Consider the following 24,000-nt stretch of genomic DNA (forward strand, 5'->3'; position numbering starts at 1 on the left):
ATATCCATCTGATAAACCTTATAGTTTTTTATGGGCAGCATAGGCAAGAAATAATCTTATAGCTTCAATCCTAGCTACTGGTGCAAAACTCTCTTCATAATCAATTCCTTCCTTCTGAGAATATCCTTTACAAACTAATCTAGCCTTATTCCTTACAACTTGACCATCCTCATTCAATTTATTCCTAAAAAACCATTTAGTTCCAATAAAAATTTTATTTTTAGGCTGGGGAACTAGAGTCCATGTGTTATTCTTCTCAATTTGATCTAATTCTTCTTCCATAGCTTTCAAACAACATTCATATTTACATGCTTCAATTACTGATACCGGTTCAACTTGAGAAATTAAACATACCTTATCAGTTGTCAGTCTTCTTCTTATCATCACTCCATTGTTCTTATCCGTAATTATATGATCTTCTGAATGATTTAATCTCACATACCTAGGAGTCTTCTGACTCTTTGTTCCTCTTCCTGGTTCTTTAGTTACTGTTGAATTTTATGATACAACCAGAGTAACTGGTTCAACATTTTGTTCTGGTAAAGGTGCTACTGGTTCAGATATAATCATTTCCACCACCAGTTCTTGCTCATAAACTCTGATTTGACCTCCATTCAGCTCATCCACCTTGACATTAGCACTCTCCACAATTCTCTACAATCTCTTGTTATAACATCTATATGCCTTTCTTTCATTGGAATAACCAAGAAAAATTCTTTCATCACATTTAGGATCAAATTTGCCAATGATATCACCTCTCCTGATATAACATTTACTACCAAATATTCTGAAATACTTAACTGTAGGTGTATTTCCAAACCATAATTCATAAGGTGTCTTACCGATTTCTCCTTTGATATGTACTCTATTGAGTGTATAAACCATTGTGTTCACTTCTTCTCTACAGTAGATATGAGGTAGACTAGATTCCATAATCATTGATCTAGTAGCATCCAAGATAGTTTTGTTCTTCCTTTCCACAACTCCATTCTGCTGAGGTGTCCAGGGAGTAGAAAATGGTCTCCTTATACCGTGCTTCTCACAAAAGTTATTAAACTCACCGGATGTGAATTCTCCATCATGATCTAACCTCAAACATTTAATCTTCAATCCTATCTCAGTTTCCACTTTAGTCTTAAATATTTTAAACTTTTCAAAAGTCTCAGATTTCTACCCTAGAAAAGTAACCCACATCATTCTAGAATAATCATCAATGATTAGCATAAAATATCTATCACCTTGAAAAATTTTAACTCTAGTGGGGCCACACAAATCAGTATGAATAAGATAAATAACATCATTAGATTTATCTTGTATACTCTTAAAAGAGGTTCTGACCTGTTTTCCCATTTGACATTCTTTACATATCAGGTTATAGGGCTTAACAATCTTAGGTATATCTCTAACTGCCTTAGTTGAACTAATCTTTACAATGCAATCAAAGTTCACATGACATAGCCTTTTATTCCATAGCCAACTCTCATCAATTAGTGCAATCAAACATGTCTTCTCACCAAAATTCAAATGAAATATATTACCTTTTATCTATGTACCTGTTGCAATTTCCAAACCAGATCTGTTAATGATTTTGCATTTTCCATCCTTGAACTGTAATTGAAATCCCTTATCCACCAATTATCCTACAATCAAAATATTGTGCTTCAAACCTTCAACAAAATAAAAATTATTAGTATTGTTCTTACCATCCAATGATATAGTTCCTTTTCCTTTGATCATACATGCTTTGTCATCTCCAAATCTAACCAGACCGCCATCAAATTCTTGCAAAGATAGAAACTTCCTTTTATCTCTAGTCATATGATGTGAACATCCACTACCAATTACCCATTCATCCTTATCTTTAGTTTTAGCAGCAAGTGCCTTCTCTTCAGGTACATTCTCTTCCAGTGCTGGAACATCTTCCTTGATAGCCAGGAAGACCCATTCCTTCCCATTGCCAAAACCACTAGCAGAGTCTTATGTTGGTTCATCATCAGAGTCAGTCACACTTTCCTCATCCGCTATGTAGCATGATTTGTCTCTATTTTTCTTGTACTTATACTTGTTCTAATATCCAGGGTTAGGCTTAAATGATCTTCTAACTCTTTCTTCAAATATTAAATTCTTTTCAGAACATCTAGATGCAAAATGACCAATCTTATTTAAGGCAAAACATTTTAAAGGTGCTTTTCCTTCATACTTACTTCCTACCGATCCTTTAGGTACTCTTCTAGCAAATAGTTCTTCAAGTTGCTCAAACTCATCATCTTCCCTCTTCATATCATCCAATTCCTTTACATATAAAGCTTTCCAATCTTTCTTACCGATTGATGATGCAGATGCATGAAAAGCAGGTTCAGACTTCACAGCTCCAGAAGGTCCAAATTCTTCAAGCTCAAAAGTGGATAATTTCCCAAACAAGGTATCTTTTTTGACAAAAGTATTAGCCATTGTTCCTTCATCTTGTAATCCAGTGGTAGGGCTCTCATAACTTTAGAAACAATTTCATCTTCACTCATATTTCCACCACAACATTGAATTCCCATAACAATCTCATTTACCCTTTCAATGAATGCAGTAATCCTTTCATCTTCTTCCATCTTCAAGTTTTCATATCTCACTCAATAACCATCAAGTTTAGCAATATTCACAGTAAGGTCAGCTTCATTAAGTGTCTGCAACTTATCCCATATAGCCTTTCCAGATGATTTTTCAGTTAATCCCATTATTTGTTGATCAAAAAGTGCACACAACAGGGCTTCTCTTTCTCTAAAATCATTCTCAATCTCCTTATCCAAGTTTTTCGGAGGAGGATTGCCATATGTTAGATTATGAGGTGTAACAACATTCTATGTGATCTACCAAATCTTCTTATCGAGACATATCAAATGAGTCTCCATCTGAATCTTCCATACTGTGTAATTTGTTTCATCAAGCCTAGGAATATCTCTCTGAAATATAGCTCCAGATGAACTAGATGAACTTGAATTGTTAGTCGCCATAGGATCTTCCTCAAGCAGTTAAGCTTACTATAGAGAGGACCAGAGCTCTAAAACCAATTGTTAGATGGTTTAAATAACCAGAAGACAACTGAGAGGGGGGGGGTGAATCAATTGTCACAGATTACCGAAACCATTAAGCAATTAAAAATTTAATACCAGAACCCAAAACATTAATACCGCAATGCTTAAACCAAATACTGGAATAACAGATAAACCAATTAAGCATAAGCAATAATCAAAGGATAAATACCATCCACATGACACCAAGATTTATATGTGGAAATCCCAGTAAAGGGAAAAACCATGATGGGAAGCCTACCCACAGTCAGATAATACTTATGTAGTAAGTATGTGAATTACAATTGAGGGGCCTACAACAACCTAGAGCGCATTGCTCATCACAAAAGGAGTCTCACTGACTACATAGAAATCCATAATACAATCTGGAAGAATGAATAAAATGCAAAGATAGAATCTCCTATGCCTGAGTACAATTCCGGTTAAGCTCAATACCGGAGGGCTAAATCCTCTTACATAAACCCAACTTGATCTCCAATGATTGACCAAATCCTCTATCTGAATGATAGTACATTATTCACACATTACATATCGACTTCCCATACCAAGATCATGATCTACAATGAGATCTTATAACATATATATACAAACCCTGGACCATAAGCAATCAGGTCGGCCACCAGACAATAAAACAATTACATAATTACAAAACATGTCGGCCTTAGACAAAACAAATAATATCCAACCCATAAGACATCCCAAAAACACATCAAGAAGTCCAATCCACACGTTACATTAAGCTAGTCCATAACCTAGATACACCAGGACCCAATATAGGTTCATACATGCCAAAGCAATGATCCCAATCCACCAAGTCTTGAACATGATCACCATTAGCATCCTGAAACCATACTAGAAGCCATACCAACACCACTTATGCAATTCATCAAATATCTTCATCAAAGCTCTACCGGTGAAACCCTCACCGGAACCACAGACCAAGCTTCCAAACAAATAGGATAGCATCTGATCACCAGACCAAAACCGACTGAATATGAATATGAGTAAACCAATTCCATAACCCAAACATACTGGATCATGTCAGATCCAAACCAACCAGAAACCACACAACCTACTCAGACCAGAAGGGTGTCGGTAAAGCATCCAAAATAGCTAGTGTTGACATCAATGGCAAAAAATCAATGCAACACATAATCAATTCCTCCAAATGGCCAACAATGAGAACATGATTGTCCTTTATCACTAAAACTATATAAGCATTTATTCTTTTCTCTTTGTCTGTTTTTTCTTTTGATTCCATACAATGACATATAGACTGTCATGTGTGATGATGCCTAGGGATTAATACCTTTCCATGGAATTAAAATGTTGTCTTTGTAAAGAGTGTTCATGCTCAAATAATAACAAGTCACTAAGCGACTAAAAAATAATTTCCTTTTGGACTATACCCTACATTGTGTTGGAATATGAAGTCAATTCTAGTGTTATTCCAATAATGATGAATAGTCAGAAGTGGGTAGGGCACTAGCATTATACCAGTAATGACGAATAGTCATAATGAGGTAGCACAATAGTGCCTTAGATTTGCACCCAACATAGTTGTCTGAAGGACTAAGCTTCAAGCCAAAGGGTGAATGTTGAGGGTTGCATGGGGCTAGCTATAGCCACCTTGTCATGTCAAAGGTGTTCAAAATTTTTGGGACATGATTTTTAGCCATTTTGACACTTGTTTAAAATGTAGCTGTATGAGTCATACTTTCTAATTTTGGAAGGTTCTCTTCAATTACGACTTTGCAACTCAGATATAAAAATTCTAGGAGAAGTCATGCATTTTAGACACTTTTGAAGATTGTTGTGATTGTGAAAATTCTTGAGAAATACAATATGAAAGATATTTTCTCACGGATATTATCTTCGTATGTTTTTTACCAGGTTTTTCCACATAAATATGTGTTCATTTATTTCTTTTTCTATGTATTTTTGCATTGTATATTTTCATCACACTATTTCTTCATCAATATGTTCTTCACAAACCATTTAGTTTTTAACACTAAATTTTTAATGCCTCTATTGTCTCCACGAGGGATTTAACAATAAAATTTAGAGTATCCACCACTAACAAGAAACCTTGATGATAGTCTTTAGCTCCATTTATCCTCAGATAGGTGTAGGGATGTGTGAATGGTTTTAATGATGATAGGGTCTAACCACTTCAAATATAGACTCAAAGAAGATAAACAACAAACACAACCAACATGAAAGCATGGAGACCTAAACAAAAGGTCATAATAAGACTGTTAGAGTATAGAAAATAGTGGGAGTATAATCAACATTGTATAGGAAAAGGGTAGTGTTGATGGGTGTTTTGACACACTCACCAATAGTCGGGTAATTTGTGTAAACACTCACCACCTCTCCTAAAAAGCAATAAGTTCCAAAAACTAACTAATCCAAGGTCTCTATAGTCAGGTCTCGATGGTGATGGGTAGCTAAATGGTTGATGCGGTTGTACCTATTTAGGGGCCTGCTGGTTAAACGCATCCCAATAACTTCTAATAGCTTCACTTTTTTTTTTGTATTTAATGATTTAAGATTCTCTTTCGAAATAAACTGCAAAGATAGGGAAACAAGAAAATAACAATGAAACTAATTCAATAATGACTTAATGAGCTACTTAGTAAGTACCCTGCAATCCAAAAATCATCAATATTATTTAAACCAGCATTCAATAACGGACCTCTTATAAACCTGCAAAGTCAGCAACCTCACAAATTCATGGAAAGAATATCACCACAATATCATCTATCTAAGTAATTCTCATACACCACTTACGTGCGTAGTATGATTCATAAAGCAATAAACATAAGACCAGAACAAGTTGTTGATTTCAAACAATAGACATAACCAAACTACAAAGAACAAATTAATAGTACATACGCATAGATCAGGCAATCTATAAGCTGCTTCTTGTATTAACTTCAAACAATGTATCACAAAAATAATCTAGTTTATAACAATCTGCAAAAATAATCTAAAATCTCTACGTGGGCCTCAAATCATCAATTTGTGGACCCTTACAAATGACTCAAACTCCTCAATTTATTGAGTTTCTTGTCCTACTTTCTAGGAAATAAATCTACCTAAATTAAGAACTAAAAAGCAAGGAGTCACAGTTGGCATGCAAGTCTCTGCCTTAGACTCCAGTTAACTATTACAAAACTAGGACTGAGAGAGCACTACAAAGATGGTGCTACATGAGCCAGGCTTTCGTAGTCATGCAAATTTTTTCTCAAAACTAAAGTGTAAGTTGAAGGTGCAGTTGAAGTCCTAGTATGGTGTCATGCAAAAATCCTTCAAAAATGCATGCTATCATTAGCAACCATATATTTATCTTTGACTTCTTTTTATAGGTCTTGTAATTGCTAATGATACATGCAATCACTTTAGCATAAGGATCAGAAACATGTTTGATTCTGAATTTGTATTTCCTCAAAATCTCCTCTGCATTCTTTCTTCCACCTTCCAACACTTCTACTATTTCCGTAGCCTATTGACACTGAGTTATCAAATATGTATACTTGTCCATTAATGCAACATCAAGTTGAGTAGGAGCTATAAAATATCATGCCTTATATGCATCCCATTGGTAGAGTACCTTGTCCTCCTCCATATGCTTAGCATTGGTTATATCAAGCCTAAAAAATCCTAATAACTGCCCTACAAACTTCTTGTACTTCTCTACTACACCAAGAAGGGGAGACCAAATACTTGTTATATCCTTCCCATACTATTGAAGCATTTCAACTTCAACTCCAAAATGTATATGTAGGATTGCAAATTTTTACAACAATCTCCGCCTAAGAGGTCTTCTCTTACTATAACCTCTTCCCCAAGATTCAAAACTTTATTCAAAACTTGAAACTGTTTGCCAAAAATGTTGATCTTCCGCTCCCACTGTTGAGAATAAGAATCTAACGCTCCTCCAACCTACATGGCCTTGACATATTCTCTCATGGTGTTCTGCAAGAATAATCTATTTTTAGAGGCATTTATTTGTGCCCATACCTTTCTTGTAGCTGCCACTTGTCTTACTTCAACCAGTGCTTTTATATCTCCTTCTAGGAGTGATGAGGTTGAAGGTAGGTTATCATCTATACATGTATCTAGGGGCTTACCCATCTATGCCAACAATTTCTTATATTGTTCTAGTTGTACCTTGACCTCTGAATGGGCGATGTGATCCTTTTCTATTCAGCCCTTGATGACACTAGTAGCAAGTTCCAATGTATCTAGCTCTCCCCACTTGGTCTATTTACCCAATTTGACCTGTGACACCTGGTATTTCGGGGAATCTTGACCTTTAGCTTGTATTGGAACTTCTACATCAGTAATCACTTCACTAGAACCTATCCTTGACAAATGATGCACTGTCTTTGCCTTCTTTGTTTTCCATGGTTCATCAGTGAGGGCCTATTGTAGTGTAACCTTTGGTAGCACAACTTTCTTCTTCTTCTCAAAGGTGAAGTTTAACCATTGTAGCACATCCTTATCCTTTTCACCTTCATGTGGCACGATGTCAGTAGTCACCACGTGTACGTTTGACTGCTCTTATGCTTCATCTTTCTCCTCTTCTTCTTTCTCTAGGGTTTGAATATCTCGAGTTGATGTACCCGGTTGAATCTGAGTAGTTCAGAGAGTGGTATCAATATTTAACTATTGTTTCTTATGTAGCTCTCCTAACTTATCAGTTATTTCTTCTTTGAATTCCCTATCTCTTGTATCTATTTCCTCCATGCCTTACTCGGCAGCTATCCCTTTTAGTATATCCTCTTGGACTTTTGGAGTTAAGACCAATCTTTCATCCTATGAATCCTCGGGCTCATTTCGTTCCTTCTCTCCCCCAAGTAGTTTCTCAGCTAGTAGACCCTGTTCGTCAATGTTCATGGGATCAACTAGTACCTGTTTCTTGAGCTTGGTAAACTTATTTTTTTTCTTACCTTTGGTCCGTCTTTGTACCAATTATTCCATAAGTTGCTCATCTTCTTGGTCAGAATCTGATTCAATGTTATGAATGCTTACATTTTCTATAGCAAGAAACAATACTATGGTTACTTGAGGTAATGTTGCTAATGTTCTTAAAAAAATATCGGATGATGTTGGAAGAGGGGTTGTAGTGGTTGACATCAAAATTGGAGCTTGTGTGGTTGAAGTTGGCGGGGGCTGAGTAGATGTACTTGTCGTATCAGGAGGAGGTTGGGTACTTTCATCAATTTTACCTTGTTCATCTTCCTCTTGAATTCCTTCTCCTAGCCTTTTCCCAATTGTTGCCCTAATGGGGAGTACCTTTACCAATGGCATAGCTCCTAACCCTTCTCTAACTCCAAAATCAGGAGCCTTCTTCAAAATTTTGGCCTTCCTCATTTGCTCCTTGACTTGCTTGAGGAGTTCCCCAGTACTTTTATCGGGTTGCATAGCCTCTTGTGGGTCCATAGAGGTATTCTTTCTAGAGCTAGACCTTGTCCTGCGGGTATACTCCTTATGAGCCCTTGACTGAGGAACACCTGAGGTTGATTCCTTTTTTTGCCCCTTTGAAGCGCTCGGCCTAACCCTCAAACTTTTCCACTGCCTAGTTCTATCTATAATAGTTTGAGTTACTCTATCTACATCTACCTCTTCATGCATTGACCATCCTATTGGAGAGAGGGGATTCTTATCAATTTCATGTTCCTTATATATAGGGTCTAATAAATCACCATCATCCCTTAACTCTTTAGGGAGATTGGTCTTTATTTCAAAATTCCTTATCTGCGGAACTGAGAGCTTGGAATAATTTTTCTCTCTGACTTCAAAATTTTCTTGGAGGTTGGCCCAAAAATCCTCAAATCTTGACTTATGCCCCTCATATGCCTTTTGCATTATTTTCTTTAGTTTGTCATATGGGTCATAATACTCTTGAGCATAACTGAATTCTTTTAAATTTAGATCTTGCAACTCCAGCTTTGTTGTCTTAGCTACTTGAATCTTGGAAGAGGAAAAGTAACCAATAGAAACTAAAAAAGTCCACACCTGCCTTATGTTTTGAAGATAAAAGTGATTGCAACCCAAGCATCTGCGTGACATACTCTAATAATATAATGTGCTCATTGCAATATCTTTGCAGCAACATAGGGCTCCCTATGAATCCACTGACCCTAATATATGTGGAACGTTCGTTCTGAATGAACCAACATGCCCATTCCCTAATTATGATCATTGCTTCTGGGCTTATTCTATGACCTGTATCACTTGTGAGTTTGATGATGACAAGGAAAAGGAAGGCATCATTTATTCTTTTGTAATGCGCCTTTGCATTGCCTAGAGGGAGTTGGGTGTAATACTCCCACACCTTTTGTTTTTCCTCATCTTTGAGTTGGCCCTCTATTTGCAACCCTAGAAATTTTCCTACTCGAGCAACTACCCAGACAACATATGAATTGAAGAAGAATTTCTTCATTTTACACACATCCACCAATTGCTCATGTATATTGTCTGATAAGATTAGAGCCTAATCAAAGTATTTCTTTCCAATCAGAACAATAGTCATGTAGTGAAACATCCATGGGTGGAAGTGTTGATAATTTGTCTTGTCGAAGGCCTTGCTAAACATAATAATCATGTCATGTTGTGGCTCCTTGAAATCTGCCCTTAGAATGTCATTGGCCTTCAATCCTATTTTTCTCTCCTCCTCAAGCCAATTTTCATTCATATGCCTTTTGCTTGAAGCAATATCCCCATCCCATACTTTGGAAACTTCTTCCTCAGTTATTAACATCATCTCTTCCTGTCTTAAAGAAATACCAAACACATATCCCAACATATCAATAGATAAATCTATTATTGTCCTTCCTTGGAGCCTGTGTGGTTGAAGTTGGCGGGGGCTGAGTGGATGTACTTCTCGTATCAGAAGGAGGTTGGACACTTTCATCAATTTTCCCTTGTTCATCTTCCTCCTAAATGCCTTCTCCTGGCCTTTGCCCAATTGCTGCCCTAACGGAGAGTACCTTTGCCAATGACACAACTCCTAACCCTTCTCTAACTCCAAAATCAGTAGACTTCTTCAAAATTTTGGCCTTCCTCATTTGCTCCTTGACTTGCTTGAGGAGTTCCTCAGTACTTTCTTCGAGTTGTGCAACCTCTTTTGGGTCCATAGAGATATTCTTTCTAGAGTTGGACCTTGTCCTGCGGGCATACTCCTTATGAGCCCTTGACTGAGGAACACCTGAGGTTGATTCCTTTCGCTTCCCCTTCAAAGTTCTCATCCTAACCCTCAAACTTTGCCACTACCTAGTTCTATCTATAATAGTTTGAGTTACTCTATCTATATCCACCTCTTCATGCCCCGACCATCTGATTGGAGAGAGGGGATTCTTATCAATTTCATGTTCCTTATATGTAGGGTCTAATAAATCACCATCATCCCTTAACTCTTTAGGGATATTGGCCTTTATTTCAAAATTCCTTATCTACAGAATTGAGAACCTGGAATACTTTTTCTCTCTGAGTTCAAAACTATCTTGGAGGCTGGCCCAAAAATCCTCCAATCTTGACTTATGCCCCTCATATGCCTTTGCCATTATTTGCTTTAGTTTTCCATATAGGTCATAATACTCTTGAGAATAACTGAATTCTTTTAAATTTAGATCTTACAACTCTTGCTCTTTCTATCTTAGCTACTTGAATCTTGGAATAGGAAAAGTAACCAATAGAAATTGAGAAGTCCACACTTGCCTTATGTTTTGAAGACAAAAGTGATTGTAACCCAAGCATCTGCCTAACATACTCTAAAAATATAATACGGTCATTGCAGTATCTTGGCAGCAGCATAGGGCTCCCTATGAATCCACTGACCCTAATATACATGGAATGTTCATTCTGAATAAACCAACATGCCCATTCCCTGATTATGGCCATTTCTTTTGGGCTTATTATATAACCTATATCACCTGTGAGTTTGAGGATGATAGGGAAAAGGAAGGCATCATTTATTCTTTTTTAATATGCCTTTGCATTGCCTAGATGGAGTTAGGTGTAATACTCCCACACCTTCTTTTGTCCTTCCTCATCTCTGAGTTGGCCCTCTATTTGAAACCCTAGAAATTTTCCTCCTCAAGCAGCTACCCAGACAACATATCAAGTGAAGAAGAATTTATTCATTTTATGCACATCCACAAATTGCTTATGTATATTATCTAGATAAGATCTGAGCCCAATCAAAGTATTTCTTTCCAATCAAAACAATAGTCATGTAGTGAAACATCCATGGCTGGAAGTATCAGCAATCTGTCTTGCCGAAGGTCTTGCTTAGCATAATAATTAGGTCACATTGTAGCTCATTGAAATATGCCCTTAGAATGTCATTGGCCTTCAATCCTATTTTTCTCTCCTCCTTGAGCCAATTTTCATTCATATGCCTTTTGCTCATGTTGTTCTCAATTTTTGATTGCTTTGTTTTCTCTACTATAATTTTCAAACCTTTGTCGCTTATGGAAAGAAACAACATGAAATAGAAACAAAAGACAACATTTAACAAGATTTATACAAAAACCTTCTTCACTTCAAGCTTAAACTTAAGCTTAGGTGGGTATACCTCTTGGATCACTTTATGCAATTGAAAATTTACAGAAGACCAATGCCAGCTCCTGCAAACCCTAAACCTTTAAACATAACTAGATGTAAAAGAAAGACTTGTGTTAATTTTCATTCATCATCAAGAAAATCATGAACCTTAACAAGCTATGCTAGTACCTTATTCGAGCTTCAGAGTCACTCAGAATTGGGCAAGAACTGATAGAAGAAATTCACATGCATGCCATTACATTTATTTAACCAGATCTACATATGCCTAACATACATAAACTCTCACGATGTGCTAAACCCAATCATTGAATTCAAGTAAGAATCACTGATTACCAACGAAAAGGGCTTAAGTATATCTAATTTCCCTCCTTGAGGGAACAACCTAAACACATTCTCATAAATTTCCTTGCAAATCATTTAATTAAACAATCCTAAATCATTTAATCAAAATGGCAACCAATTATAAAGACATGAAGACAACAGGAATCAAGACTTAAAATGCTCTGGTCTATATATTAATACTTTCTATCAAATTCTACACAACTCGGGAATGATTTTCTAAAAATCAGATAAACCCTAAACACATTTTGCCAGAGTTTTCTTACAGAATTCTTGTGATGATTTCCTAAACAGTCCCGGTATCCATTTATAGAGATATGAATGCAACAAGCTTCGAAATTTCGTAGGAAATTTTGTTATAACCATAATTCCCTCTCAAAAGAGGGTTACAATTCTTACTAAAGGAAACAAGCAGAAAACCAATTAGTTAACTAGCTGGATAAAGGCCAAAAAACCTCTCAGTATTCATAGGCTGAGTGCCAGGTGTCTTTAATTCCTCAAAAATCCGATTATCCTAAAACAAACAGTTACAAGAGCTAACCACTTCCAACTTTCCTGAGGTTTGTTACAATGCTACAACATCAATTGACTATTCTTGAGCCTCCACTTCTTGCATCACATATTTATCTCTAAATTATTTGAACATGTCATCACTAGGCCAAGAGAAGCTAACAAATTTCTTCTTCAACTTATTTAATCTCTTACATGTGTTCCATAATTGCTTAACTTCCGATCCCAAAAACCCAAAATGTGACTTTATTTTTTCAATCTCCTCAATTGTTTGAATGAACAGAGATGTATAATCTGCATTTATGATGTCATTTATCTATTGTGAAAATTTATGGCCTAACTCACCAAGCCACACCTCTTCATCTTTCAACTTGTTAGTGCCAATAAAACCCCCAGGAAATAGTTCAAACTTCTGATCAGCATACTCTTTTCTATAAAGGTTTTCTTTTCTTTCTAGACCAACACTTCCCTCTGCCAACCTAGACATACCTTTTACCAACTCATAAGTGGATTTAATAGTGGCATCAGCATCTGCCTATTCATGGGATGAACACATAAGTTCCAAATCCACCTCCCTAGCCATCCATTTATTCAAAATTGGCTCCAGAATAGCCTTGTCCTCCTTTAAAGCAGTCAACATGCTCAAAAATCTTTTCATGTTTATGTACACAATTGAAGCCCCAACTATGTCAGCAAATTTCAAGATTGTTCCCCTAATCTTCTCCTCATACTTATTTATGAAAATGGCGTAAGCCTGCTTTAATTTTTCCATTTCATCTTGGATACTCTCAGTAGATTGAAAACCAGGGGTTACATGAGAGAGGGAATTCAATGATTGGGCTAGTAGGTGGAGGTCTAGCTGGAGAAGAGGCAATCACCAAATTAGAAGATTCCCCTTTTTTTTGCTGCCCTCCTACCTGGCTCTTTAACTTTGCATTGTACTATCTTTACTAGCCACCTCAAATTTGGCTTCATTGTAAGAATTTAGGATTACCTCCAACTTCACCTGGAGATTAGCCTTTTCCTTGGCTTCTTTCTCTGCTACTACCATATTAAATTTTGCATATTCCAAGGTTGTACTAGCAGCTTCTACCAATCCTGTATCCTTCACTCTCTTAACAATCATGCCTCCTGAATAGCTAGATTTTGAGGTATCGTCCCTGCTTTTGTTTTTTTTTACCCTTAATGACCACATAACCAGTGTTGCATGATCATTGCTATAAGTTACTCCTTCCAGAGGCTTTGTCTCTTTTCTAACTACATCAAGAATTAGTGCATCAGATATATCCCACTCAAGAAGAACCCAAACTCCAACTTTTGCAATCATCTTCCTCCCCTGCTCAGGGGTGATGGCCTCGAATTCTACTAACATTTCCCATTTAACATCTACCTCAATCACAAATGTATCTTTGTGGGGACACTCCATCTTTATTTTCTCACACCTTTCTTTGAATTATTCTAAATTCTTTCTCCAAACAAATTGCAAAAATGATTCTATTTTAACAAAATTGCTATCTACCAAGAACTCATCACTGGCCTGTTTGATGGTAGGGTCCAATTCCTTACCTGCAAAATCCTCAACCGTCAAGTCCATTCTGGCACTTGCTAGTTCTTCTAGCATTCCTTCTTGAATATCTTCATATGTGTAAGAAATATCTCCAAGACCTCCCAATTGCAACAATTGCTCAGCTACTTCATGCTCATCTCCCATGTGAATTGGGGATTGGGAAGGAGAATATAAGGGCTCATTTGTCTGGATTTGTTTCCCTAATTCTTGCCTTTTTGGAGAGTCTTGGGTTTCAATGACATCTTCTAGCAGCCCTTTTCCCTTTGAAGTGGAGGGCTCATCCCTTTTTGGCATTAATACAGTATACCTTGTTGTTTTGTACATTACATACTCACTCGGGGGAACCCCTTTGGCATAAGAAGGCTTAGCTAAAACAATTTTAGCCTTCTCAGGATCAACTCTCATTACAGCCTCCTTTTTCTCTTTTAAGGTTTGCATTAGATCCCCAAAATAAACCACCAAAAACTTAATCTTTTCCTCAAAAGGGGTGAAACTAGCCAAGGGATCATAATGGCTATTAAAATATTGAATAAAATCTAGATTTTTCCTAAATGCTATCCATTTTTCCTTCTTTAATTCTTGTTCCTCTAGACTAAACTCATTCCTTATCAAGTCTTCAGGAAAGTGAAATTGATGGGCCTTACCTATACATCTGACCTTCTTCCTAAACATACCATTGAAAAAGTTCTCTAGATCAACAAACCTCATAACTGCAATGGATAACTTGTATGGCTAGAGAAATTTGTCAAAATGCACCCAACCACCCTTAGTGATTATAAACTGATGTGCTATGGTAATTGTTGGGAAAATTGTCCCCCTTCCTTTATTTGTCAGCTTTGTTTCTTGCAGGCCTCTGATTTGTCTTAAGACTTCAACAATGCCTATCTTCAAAGGTACCTAGTAGGGGAGAAGATAAGGAGTTCCCCTAAAACCATACTCTAAAAATAGTAGAGACTGGGTACATCAATATGCCACCCCAATTGTGCACAATCTTGATATATCTTTAGTGAACTCCTTAGGTCTAATGAATTCTAAAAGGGCCTTAGGGATCCTAGGGTTCTCCTGACATAGAAGGATTCTAAGCCTGGATGCAAAACATTTATCAAACTTCAAATAACTTGCATCCTCTTTATCCCAAGACAAAATTGTGCTCCATAGCTGAACTGGCATATCCTCTCCATCTTTCTGCTTTAACAAATCCATCTCTTTTGCAAAATATTCAGCACCTTTAAATAAAAACATATGTATAAGGAGGGAATACCACCCAAAAGGTCTACCTACCTTAGCATTTTTTATCCCAATCAGGCCCTCATGAATGACATCAAAGGTCACTGCCAAAGATGGATTTAAAATTTGTGCTATCATAAACATGTAGTGGGTCGGCATGATGGTCTCTATATCTTCCCCAAAAATCTGACACAAAGACCAGTACATTACTTTAGCCCTCAAAGTAAAGAAATCCAAAGGGAAAGGCTCCATTGTACTTGGGCCTACTAGTGTCAACCCTCCTATTTTTGCAAAGAATTCTTTCAATATCCCATTCCTAAGATGATCCTTCTGTGCATCATAGACCTTCCTAAGCATATCAAAATCAATAGGCTCTAAATAATTTGAGGCCTCACTTAGCCGAGAAACTTTCCTGAATGCATCATCATTGATTACAATTAGAACTCCTCCACTTATATTTCTGACGGCTTTACTGATGAGGTCATAGTTTTTTGCAATCAGGGTCAATAGATCAATATCCATGAAAACTCCAAGCACTACAAGCTTCTCCACATCTCATTCCCATACATAATTCATTGGAGCAGGATAACTTCACTGACTAAAACCCACTTTGAAAATTCCTAAACCCACCATTCTATCTGGGCATCTTTCAGCCAATACCTCTTATCATACAAACCTTCACCAATTCTCAAGTGGGGAGACTTAGGCACAAGCTCCTTCATTTTTACTGCACTATTGGTAGATTGGGACAATTTCTCTAAGAAATCATCACAAATGGCTCTCTCTTGATAATCTACCTTCCCTCGGAATTCCCTTCGCGGTGCCATCTTAGAATTATCTGTACTTTAATAACAATTCAAACAATCTTTCTGGAAATTCAAGCACTCAATAATCAAATATTCTTCAATTGTAAAGCACGGTTGCAAGAAAACTTACTCGCCGCCTAAGAAAAATTCACCTGCGCACTTGTTTCCTTTGCAACACTTCCTTGAATGCTTTCTAACGTTCAAAAATCGTATATCATGGGAGGACTATAATGGTAATTGAGCATTTATTAAGACCAATTAAGCAACACACTTCAGCAATTAATCTTCATAAATGATTCAAAATTTAGCTCCAACCGATTAGAGGAAAAATTTTCTGAGTATTCTTTCATTAGTCGCTGATCCGCGATGAATACCGATCGAGCTTCTCCACATAGCGGATTAGCAACAACCATGAGATGAAACAAAACTAGCATGCCCTTTACTTAAATGAGTCATACACTTTAGAGCGGGTCCCACTATTCAATCATTGGTCCGCAAAGGCTAAAAATCCTACAACTTCTCATAGCGGATTAGCGACAACCATCGGATGATACAAAAGTGACCAATCTTTAAGAGCCTTTAATAGTTTAACTGCTACCAATTTGCTTTTCACCGTAACCATTTGTATTAACTACTAGCTTAAACCATTGCTACTAACATCTTGTTTCTAATCCGCGAAGCATAACTTTCAAGAAACTTCCCTTTGTGGATTAGCGACCACCCTTGATGTCTTTGGAACATGCGAACCTGTTAACAGACTGAAAACATTTTCTTTTCATGGGCCCCACCACTTAGTCGCTAATCTGTGAAGACTAAGAGTCGTGCAACTTCATACAGCAGATTAGTGACAACCATGAGATTCGATCCAACTCGCTCAACCTTTAAGAACCAAAAACACTTAACTACCAACCATACATTGTGCACCTTTTAACCGCTTGTTGTTAGTGGCTTGAACCCTTGCAGCTTGTCGCTGATCCGTGATGCTTAACTTTTGAGAAACTCTGCATAGCAGATCCACAACAACTGTTGATGCACACCAAACTTAACTACATGTTAACACACTAAAAATGCTACCTGAGAGAGGGTCCCACCATCTAGTCACTGGTCCGCGAAGGCTAAAAATTGGGCACTTCCACATAGCGGATCAGCGACAACCATCGATGCACCGAGACTTGCTCAATCTTTAAGATCTTCGATTAGTAAATTAAAGGTGAGAAAACTTAGGAATAAAGGAGAAATTAAAACATTAGAAACTGCCATGGCCTAGACCAAAAAGGGGCCTTCCCTTCTAACGATGCACCAACCCTTCCACTTAAGTGGAAAAAGGTAATGAGGAAAAAAAAAGGATTGAAAAAATGAAAAAGAAAAACCCTAAACCCTTAGAAATCACAAACTTTAGAAATGAATAAAACTCTGAAAACCTGAAAAATTTTAAGGGTTGAAAGGAAAAACTCCCAATACTCAAAATACTGACAACATCGACTCTGATTGGGGATGGTTGGATGCAAGACCTACACAAGAACATAGAATAACTCTGAAAAGTAGACCAGAACAAAAACAAGCCCAAAAAAAACCGAAACAAACCTAATATGTACAGCCTACAACCTATTGTGCATGGACTTAAGAAAAAATTAAGAGAAGTAATACTTCGGGAATTGTCCATGCACTGGAAATTCTTGTACTTCACCATTCATTCTTTTCAAGAAGTATGAATCCTTTCCATTGATATCACAGACAATAAAAGGGCCTATCCATAGTGATTCAAATTTCTTATGCTTACCCTTATCTTGTCCTCTCGCATTCCATTGAAGAACCATCTCACCAATTTGAAATTTCCTTGATGTGGTTCTCTTGTCAGAAAGATACTTGGACTGTAATTAGATCTTCAAGTTTCTTTTATGAGCCAAAGTTCCGATTTCTTCCATTTCCACCATCTGAACCATTATGTCTTCCATGGGTCCTGATAATTCCAACTCCTCAACTTGTAGGAATTTTTATATAGGGAGAAGATTATTAACTAGTACGCTGGTCTATGTTCCATAAACCAATTCAAATGGTGATACACCAATTTCTTTCTTTAAAGGCTAACTTGATTTTTTGATCCCAAGACCTTTTATTTTGCTCAAGAATTTTCTTGATAATATTTTGGAGGCTTTTATTGCTCGATTTTGCTTGGCCATTGCCTTGTGGATGGTATGGTGAGGAATACGACATGATAATTCCATGGCTAGCACAAAATTTGGTGAATTCCTCTGATCTGAAGTTCATATCATTATCCATTATCAGTTTCACAGGCACATCAAACTGTGTTATCACATTATCTATCAAAAATTCAATGACAACTTAACTAGTTGCCCTTTTAGTGGGTATTGCCTCAATCCATTTAGTAAAGTAATCTATAGCCACCATGATCCATCTGTGACCTCTACCTGACTTCTCTTCTATCTCCCCAATAAAATCAATGCCCCACTAGACAAAAGGGGCTTCCACTGTAATAGGGTTAAGGGGTAAAGCTCCTTCATACTTTAACTTAGAAGAAAAATTTTGGCACAGATCACACTTTTGAACATGCTCATGGGCATCTTTAAACAAAGTGGGCCAGTAGTATCCTACCCTGACTATTTTACCAGCTATGGTCTTGGCTGAGTAATGACCTCCACATACTCCATTGTGCATTTCTATCAGCATCCCTCTAGCCTAGGAATCATCTAGGCACATCAGCAATGCCCCATCTCTATTTCACTAATATAAATCAGCTTGAATAAGGACATATTTTTGACACTTCAATTTCAGCGTCCTTCTCTGACTTTGAGTCATTCCTTCTGAATAAGTTGCATCTCTCAGAAAATGTACTACTTTTGAGTACCAAGGCTATCTCTCAATACTAGTAACCAGGACTTGCTCAATTTCAACATTATTGACATCAACATCAATGAGATTTGATTCAGCCATCAACTTAGCAGGGCCTAGTCCTCTTACCAGTTTGGTGATCTTGATTTCTAAGTCAAACTCCTGTATTCGATTTATCCACCTACACCGTTTGCTAGTAACCTCAGACTGAGATAAAATGTCCTTAATAGCTGCATGTGGGTCATAAGCAACTATTTTTGCATTTACAAGATATGGCCTAAATGCTTTTACAGCCTTAACTAGAGCATATGCTTGCTTCTACATGATTTCATATTTCAACTCAGCAACTTGGAAGGATTTTCTATAAAAATCAATTGGATGTTCATATCCCTCATCATCCTTTTGAAGTAAAACTACTGCTACCATGTTATAAGAAGCAAAAGAAAATAATGAGAAAGTCTTACTGTAATCAGGGGATTTCAACACTGGTGCCTCCTGAATAGCCTTCTTAACTTTGTCAAAAGCTTGTGTAGCTTCTTCATCCCAAGAAAACTTCGCATCCTTTTTAAGTAATTTGACAATAGGCTTAACAATTTCAGCAAAGTTAGCTATAAATCTTCTGACAAAATTTACCTTGCCCAAAAAAGACTGGATTCCTTTGATATTCTTTGGATCAAGTACATTATTTATAGCTTCAATCCTTTCAGGGTCTATTCTAACCCCTTCCTTGGAGACAATATGCCCTAGTAACTTCCCTTCAGTGACTGCAAAATGACATTTCTTTGGGTTCAAGGACACACCAAACTCCAGAGCCTTGCTAAAAATCTTTTCCAAATGACCGCAGTGGCCATCAACTTTCTTTGAGAAGCATGTTAAATCATCCTTGTAAACAACCATGATGATGTTGATAAATTCCTTAAAAGCTATGTCCATTGCTCTCTGAAAAGTAGCTCCAACATTCTTAAGGCCAAATGGCATTCTCACATAAACATATGTCCCCCAAGGGGTAGTAAAAGTAGTCTTGAATTGCTCAGCCTCTTTTATCCTGAGAACCCATCCATCATGGACAACAAATCACAATCGGTTACTCTTTTCAACATAGCCTCCATATTGGGGGAAGAATAATTTTCTTTCACAGAGGCAACATTCAAATTTCTGAAATCAATGCAAAGCCTTACGTCCCCGTTCTTTTTCTTGACAGGGACTAAATTGGACACCCATGAAGAATGTCTTATAGGCTTGATAATCCCCCCTTCTCTCAACTTGATTAGTTCATGTTGCATCTTGGTCTTGAAAAGAGGGTTGATCAGACTTTGCTTCTGTCAAAAAGGCTTAGCATCTAGATGCAGAGGAATTTCATGTTGAAATAAGTCTTGTCTATACACCTTTAGATCCTCATAGGACCAAGCAAAAACATGCTTGTACTTTCTTAATAAGTTAATGAGGTTGGTCTTAACATGGGGAGGTACGTTCTTCCCAATATATACCAACTTAGGGAATGATTTTGTCCCTAAGTTCACTTCCTCCAATTCTTCCAATTTAGTGGTTGACTCTTGGTACAAATGATTGTCACTGTAGCTGAACATACCCTCCAATTCTACCAATCTTCTAGGTATTTCATTAGTTTCTAACTGAACCATGTCATTTCCGAATATAGTTTCTTTGTCATCCACTACTTCTACCAATGCATTGCAATCAATTTTTTGTCTGTCATAATCATCAATGCATTATATAAATCTGAGTATATCATCATCATCTGCAAATACTTGCCAATTATACACATTATCTAAAATAACAGGTCTAGCTTTAACCTCAACTGTAGATACATCGGTCAATGTTACATTATCATTTTTCAATGCAACATTAGCTAAAAAGTCCGCCATAATATTCTTTGATCTTTCAATCCAGTCAATAGAAAATGCATCAAAATACTCAATTACATCCCAAACAACATGTTTGTACCTTTTCAAACGGTCATTTTTTGATGCATATCTTGACCTTATTTGGCAAACTACCAATTCTGAATCCCCAAATACTCTTAAGGACTGAATTCCATGCTTCTTAGCAATTTCCAGCCCTAATAATAAGGCCTCACATTCAGCTGTGTTGTTTGTACATTGGAAAGCCAACATAAAAGAGTATTTGAAAGTGATACTTGATGGGGACACAAAAAGTACTCCTGCTCCAGATCCTTCTTTAGAGCATTCTCCATCAAAGTATGTGTGCCACAAGCCTTCTTGTTGAGTTTCCAATTCATTGACAATGGGATCAATATTCTTCAATTGAGGTTGAACTGGTTGTACTCTTAAATTGTCAAGGTCCACATCAATCATACAATTCAGCATATTAGGATCTATTTTCTCAATAATCTTTGGGGCATGTGGTTCCCTGTACATCTTAACCTGATTTCCATTCATAGGGATGGTTGCATATGAAAGGTCTAATTGAATATTTCCCCCAACTTTTGCAGCCCATTGCCTGGATAACAACATTCCATAGTGAGGTTTAGTGTCAGACACTATAACATCCATCTTGTAAGTGGCTTTAGGGAACACTGCTATTTTTACCTCTACATCCTTCATTGTACCTACCATAGGTACTTCTCTATTTTCCATGGCATAGAATTTCCCATACACAGTACTCACTGATAATCCCAATTCTTTCATGACACCATATGGCATCACATTTGCAGTAGCATCAGAGTCTATCATACAATTTTTAATTAGCCTATTATTTACTAATAAAGTAACATAAAAAGGATCAACCTAGGGAGGTTCTTGAGTGATTGTTGTTCCAACATATATCTCTGGAATTTGTTGCTCCTAATCCTTCTCATCCTTCTTTGTATCTATAGGTAAAGATGCATTATTTTCTGATATATTAGAAAATAAAGAAAGAGAAGCTTCTCTGTGCTCCTTTATTTTCAACAATTCTACCAATGGCACTGTAACTTTCATTTGGGTCAAAGCCTGAGTCATATCAAATGTGGAGCTAAAAATTGACTCAGTATGTGTTTTAACCTTCTCTATTTTTGGTTGGCTTGCCTTTTTAGCTGCAACAGTCCCTTGTAAAGTGCTAGTAGTATAGTTATCTGCATTCTTTCCCAAATCTTCGGATCAGTCCTCTTTTGTAGGGTCATCTTTGGGTGAAGTGTTATTTCCTGCCATCTTTTTCTCAAACACTTCTTTCATAAACATAGAACTAGGCTCACCATGATCTCCATCCTTTTTGTTGCTTCTCAGATTGTAGTTATGTTTGGCTTTGGCTATAGTAGCCTTAGTGATATTTTTGACCTCTTCTTCACTAGGCCTTCTGAGATGAACTTCTTCATCCTCGATTGCCACCACATTCAAAGTGGGGTGCCATTCAATTGTTAGCTTCCCTTGATAACCTTCATTGTGACTCAGTGTATCATACCTGCTATCTTCACTTTGTGAGGACTCATCATCACTTTCAACAATAGTTTCAAACATATTGACAATAGGCCTATCCTCATTCTGATACCTCAACTCACCATCACCCCTCATAGATTCATTTAACACCTGAGCCACAACACACTGGTAAGGAGAATGTGGCCCATCACAAGCTATACACCAGGGAGTGTTTTCCATATTATTCACATTTCCACCTTTCAAGGGGTCAGGTGTATCTTGGTTATGCATATTTTTTGGCTTATCTTGGATAGGTTTAACATCCTTCCAAGTGGTGTTATATGGCATGTCATGTAACCTAGGAGGCCTGTCTTGCCAATTGTAGTGAGGTTTGTCATTTTTACTCACTTTGGCAGTAAGATATTTCATGGCAATCATAAGATTTTCAATTTTATCCTCTTCCTTAGGAGCTTTATTTTATTGAGGCTTTGGCTCTTTCCACAATCTACCATCCATCCTCCTTCCCACCTTACCAAATGCTTTCCTATTACTTTCTACATTTACAACAATTATAAAAGAATCTCTTAAACTATGTGGGTTTTTATCCCTAAGGATGTAAGCCATTTTGGGATCAAAAGCATTATAGTAAGTAAACACACATTTTGATCTAATCTTATTACTTGAAAAAGCCTATGTATTTCCTTCTAAAACCTTGCATTGAAGTCTATGACAACTTCATTATCAGACTTCCTGATATTGTTGAATTCATTTAGCATAAAACTCACATTGGTTTTATCACCATATTGCTCTTGGAAGCAGTTTTTAAACTCTTCCCAAGAACTAATGCTATTTATAGGTAAGCCTCTGTACCAATCCCTTGCATCATCCACCAGAGACTGCACAAACAATTTCATGATGACATCTTTGTTGGTAATCTCATAATCATTTATCATGTCATCGAAAGACTTTAAATGCTCCTCCGTACTTATGGCATTGTTGCCAGCAAATTTTTGAAGCCTCTCCCTTAGTTCAATAGGAACACGGTTTGGGTATCTCAGGATTCCCTCAAAGAAAAGTTGTCTATACAACTCCAGATTAATGGGTCTTCTCTGGAACTGGTTACTAGTATTATTATTACCCATGTTCATTCTCATATTAGGACCATGAGTTAGAGGGACTTGGTTATTTTGAAAAGGTAAAAGGAACTTGATTTACTGACACAATATTCATAGGTAAGGTTGACTAAATTTTCACTGCAAGATGTGAGACATGCTGAGGTGGTGGCTTATTTGGGTCTATTGAAGGAAAGATTATGGGAGGAGCCTTTAAGTAATCAATTTTTCTTTTAACTTCTTTATTGGTTGCTTCTGATTCAACTCTCTCCAATTCCCTTTGTAGATATTCCCTTTCTCTTCTCATTCTTTCTATTTTTGTTTCATGTGCAGATAATCTATGAAATATCTCTTCTGCAGTTTTAGACCCAGATCCAGTCTCTATGACCTTCTTTTTCCCTTTGTCAATAGTATTTCTAGTGGGTTGTGGGTCACTATGAAACTCTCTACTAGCTTGCACAATAATTTTATGTGTAGGATTGGTCCTAATAGTCAGATTTTCCCTGATAACTAGGCCTTCTTCCTCACTATTAGGTTTTTCTTGGGTAAATAGTTCAAGGT

The sequence above is a fragment of the Cryptomeria japonica genome, chromosome 10 (assembly GCF_030272615.1).
Source record: "Cryptomeria japonica chromosome 10, Sugi_1.0, whole genome shotgun sequence".
In the NCBI taxonomy this organism is placed as follows: domain Eukaryota; kingdom Viridiplantae; phylum Streptophyta; class Pinopsida; order Cupressales; family Cupressaceae; genus Cryptomeria; species Cryptomeria japonica.